Genomic DNA, 4,768 nt, shown 5'->3' on the forward strand with positions numbered 1-4,768 from the left:
GTGACAAGCATCATTGAACTCCAAGGGAGTTCTGGCCATCACATTTAAAGGGACAGCACACTTTTAAAATGCCTTCTTCCATAGAAAATAATGAAGGGTAGGGGCACCTTCTTTTGGGGCTCATAGAATTGGACCCCCTGGTCCAATCCTTTTGAAACTTGGAAGGTATTTTGGGGAGAGGCTATACTGAAATTTTGGCATCTCTACCTCAAAAAACACCCCCCCCCAGAGCCCCCAATACCCGCAGATCAATTCCCCATCATTCCCTATGGGAATTGTTCATGGAGGTGCATAATGGCTGTGGGGGCGGGGCTTCCCCCGCTGGCCAGCTGGCTGGGGGAGGGGGGAAGCCTGTAAAACCGGGGGATCCCCCTGCTGGGACCTGGGGATTGGGAAGCCTAGCTGTGCGAGCAAACAAGCTTGTCAGTCTTTGCAGATTTACCTAGCGCAGAATTTCCCCATCAATGTGTCTGATGCATGTAATGAATTCTTCCTGATGATAATTTATGCTCAGCTGAGGAGGTTAGGAACTCTCTCCATTCTCCTGGCTTCGTGCAAACTAGGCAAGGCTGAATTATTCAAGAGGACTTCTCTACACAGTTGCATTGTGCTTAACGATTCACAGAGTTACTTGGCAAAAAAAATTATTAGGGACCAGGGCTTTTTTTGAGCAGGAATGCAGTTCCGACTGGCTTGGAGTGTGGCCTAATATGCAAATGAATCCCTGCTGGGCTTTTTCTACAAAGCCCTATGTGAAACGATGGCGACATTAGGGCTGTGGCCTAATATGCAAATGAGTTCCTGCTGGGCTCTTTCTATCACAAAAGCCCTGTTAGGGACTATGGTCTGTACTACTTTGTATTGCTTGCTGAAACTAGGATCCCACTATGGAATTATGCAGGGCTCTTTTTGTAGCAGGAGCTCTGCTTATTAGGCTACACACCCCTGATGCAGCCGATCCCCTAAGAGCTTACAGGGCTCTTAGTACATGGCCTACTGTAAGCTCCAGGAGGATTGGCTGCATCAGCGGGGTGTAGCCTAATATGCAAAGGAGTCCCTGCTACAAAAAAGTCCTGGAATTGTGCATCATTTAATGTGCCATGTTAATACGCTTTGCTTCAGTTTTAGGGTTACCAGCTCCAGGATGAGAAGTGCTTGGAGATTTGGGGGGTGGGGCTTCTGGAGGGTGGCGTTTAGAGGGGCTTCAACGGGGTATACTGCCATAGACTGCAGCATCAAAAGTGGCCATTTTCTCCAGGTGAACTGATCTCTATCGCCTGGAGATCCGTTGTAATTCCAGGAGATCTCCAGTTACCACCTGGTGGTTGGCAACCCCATGTTTGGGTTTTTAGACTTCTGGTTAGGGTTGCCAAGTCTTCTTCAACCCCTGGCAAGGGACATTCAGGCGCGCGACGAATGACGTCACCAGGAAGTGATGTTATCAAAATGGTGGCACCCGCATGGGGACGCTCTAGGCGTTTCCGGGAAAACGCTGTAGTTTCCCCGGATGCTGTAGCCAATTTGGGAGGTTAAAACTCTATGTTAGTACCATAGAGTTTTAACCTCCCAAATGGCTAGAGTGAATAGGTCCAGAAAAACCATAGAGTTTCCCCAGAAAATGTCTAGAGCGGGCCCCACGCGGGGTGCCGCCATTTCAATGATGTCACTTCCGGGTGATGACATCGCAGGGGGAGGTTCCCCCTGCCGGCCCAATGTGGGCTGGCGGATTGAGAACCTCCCGGGCAGAAGATTCCCTGCCCAGACCGGGGGGGTTGGCAGCCCTACTTCTGGTTCATTGCAGGACCCTCTCCTATTGAATCATAGAGTTGGAAGGAAACTCCAGGGTCATCTAGTCCAACCCCCTGCACAATGCAGGAAGTTCAAAAACACCTCTCTCCCACACATCCCCAGTGACACCTGCTCCATGCCCAGAAGATGGCCAAAAGAACCCCAACAACAACAACCCTCCAGGATCCCTGGCCAAATTGGCCTGAAGAAAAATTGTTTCTTGACCCCAAAGTGGCCATCAGCATTTCCCTGGCATGTAACCCTTCCAGCCTTCCTCTTTTATTGCATTGTGTCAAGAGGGCTCTTGCCATTACTATCTTGAAGGACTTTCACTTTCCAGAGTCTGTGCTTCACTCTGGAGAGCCGGTTTGGTGTAGTGGTTAAGTGTGCGGACTCTTATCTGGGAGAACCGGGTTTGATTCCCCACTCCTCCACTTGCACCTGCTGGCATGGCCTTGGGTCAGCCAGAGCTCTGGCAGAGGTTGTCCTTGAAAGGGCAGCTGCTGTGAGAGCCCTCTCCAGCCCCACCCACCTCACAGGGTGACTGTTGTGGGGAGGAAGGGAAAGGAGATTGTGAGCCGTTCTGAGACTCTTCAGAGTGGAGGGGCGGGATATAAATCCAATATCATCATCATCATCATCATCTTCTTCTTCTTCTTCTTCTTCTTCTTCTTCTTCTTCTTCTTCTTCTTCTTCTTCTTCTTCTTCTTCTTCTTCTTCTTCTTCTTCTTCTTCTTCTGTTGTTGTCTCTATGTAACACTTAAAACGTTCCTTTCTGCCTGGTCTCGAGAGTTACGAATAGGGTTGCCAGGTCCAATTCAAGAAATATCTGGGGACTTTGGGGGTGGAGCCAGGAGAAAGGTTGTGACAAGCATCATTGAACTCCAAAGGGAGTTCTGGCCATCACATCTAAAGGGACTGCACACCTTTTAAAGGCCTTCCCTCCATTGGAAAGAATGAAGGATAAGGGCACCTTCTTTTGGGGCTCCTAGAATTGGACCACCCGGTCCAAACCTTTTGAAACTTGGAGGGTCTTTTGAGGGGAGGTGTTGGATGCTCTGCTGCAGATGTGGTGCCTCTACCTCGAAAAACAGCCTCCCCTCAGAGCCTCAGATTCCCGTGGATCCATTCTCCATTATTCCCTATGGAACCGGTCTCCATAGGGATTAATGAGTGAATTACAGCAGACACCCCCCCCCCACTTTCTGATGACCCTGAAGTGGGGGGAAGGTCTCCAAAACCGGGGGATCCCCTGCCCCCACCTGGGGATTGGCAACCCTAGTTACCATGGTCCGTTCTTGCCTGATTATGTGCACACCTACGAAAGGGCCTGGAAAGGGACTGCTTGCTTCCTGCTTTCCTTTGAATCTGTAGTGCTTTGGGTCAGGACTACAAGAGAAGGGCAAAAGCCTGCCAAAGTCAGTTATCGCAAGGTCCGTCTTGCTCTGCTCTATTTCAGCTGCACACATGTGAATGAACATGGCAATTGTTCTGTTTATTCTCTGTTGCATAACTGCTGCTGCACAATAAAAATATTAATTTCTTTTCAAGAAAATATTTTTGTCTTGTGTATATACGATGCAAATTGTATATATTTACTTATCCCCCCCCCCCCCCCCAGAATTTGATTTATACTAGGGACGGGCAGAGGCTATATAAGGAGTGTTACCTGCTGGTTGAAATATTTATTAATTTAAAACTGCTTTCTGTGACAATATCATTGTGGCTCATTACCACCGAAGCCTGCATAGCTTCTCACTTTGGGATTTGAGATTTCCTCATATATTTTCAAAGGTTCAAGGCCCTCCTTCCTTGGAGGTTTTGAAGCAGAGGCTAGATGGTCATGTGACAGCAATGAAGATCCTGTGAATTTAGGGGGAGGCATTTGTGAGTTTCCTGCATTGTGCAGGGGGTTGGACTAGATGACCCTAGACGACCCTTCCAAACTCTATGATTCTGATTCCTCAGTGGAACGGGCTTCATCGAGAGGTGGTGGGCTCTCCTTCCTTGGAGGTTTTGAAGCAGAGGCTAGATGGTCATGTGACAGCAATGAAGATCCTGTGAATTTAGGGGGAGGCATTTGTGAGTTTCCTGCATTGTGCAAGGGGTTGGACTAGATGACCCTAGACGACCCTTCCAACTCTATGATTCTGATTCCTCAGTGGAACGGGCTTCATTGGGAGGTGGTGGGCTCTCCTTCCTTGAAGGTTTTAAACAGAGGCTAGATGGCCATCTGGCAGCAATGAGGATCCTGTGAATTTAGGGGGAGGTATTTGTGAGTTTCCTGCATTGTGGAGGGGGTTGGACTAGATGACCCTGGAGATCCCTTCCAACTCTATGATTCTGATTCCTCAGTGGAACGGGCTTCATTGGGAGGTGGTGGGCTCTCCTTCCTTGGAGGTTTTAAACAGAGGCTAGATGGTCATGTGACAGCAATGAAGATACTGTGAATTTAGGGGAGGTATTTGTGAGTTTCCTGCATTGTGCAGGGGGTTGGACTAGATGACCCTGGAGGTCCCTTCCAACTCTGCAATTCTATGATTCTATTTATCAATAAATAGCCATTCTTAGAATGGACCGTTTCTGATCATTGAACTGCCGGGGTCTTGATGCATTGTTTATTGCATCCTGTCGATCGCATGGACTGCCTCTGTGGAATCCGCCTTCAGTCCCAATGTGAGAAGGCAGAAACATTTTGTTAGAAACCTGAACACACAAGAAATTAATAATTTCATCTACAAGATCAATAGGGGATGGCGGCAGAAACCGGGTTAATAAACTCAGGCTTTGAGCATATTGCTTCCTGCGGATGTTTTTTCGCCGTTGTTAAGTCAAAACTGCGGATAATATTTTAAAGACAAAACGGAACAGTTTCTGAGAGAGGTGGATGGAAGACATAGGAACTGGGAGATAGATCTCCACACCGGATATTTATGCATCTCATGGCTCATCTGAACTTGAAGGCTCTCTGAACATTTAG

The sequence above is a fragment of the Heteronotia binoei genome, chromosome 4 (assembly GCF_032191835.1).
Source record: "Heteronotia binoei isolate CCM8104 ecotype False Entrance Well chromosome 4, APGP_CSIRO_Hbin_v1, whole genome shotgun sequence".
In the NCBI taxonomy this organism is placed as follows: Eukaryota; Metazoa; Chordata; class Lepidosauria; order Squamata; family Gekkonidae; genus Heteronotia; species Heteronotia binoei.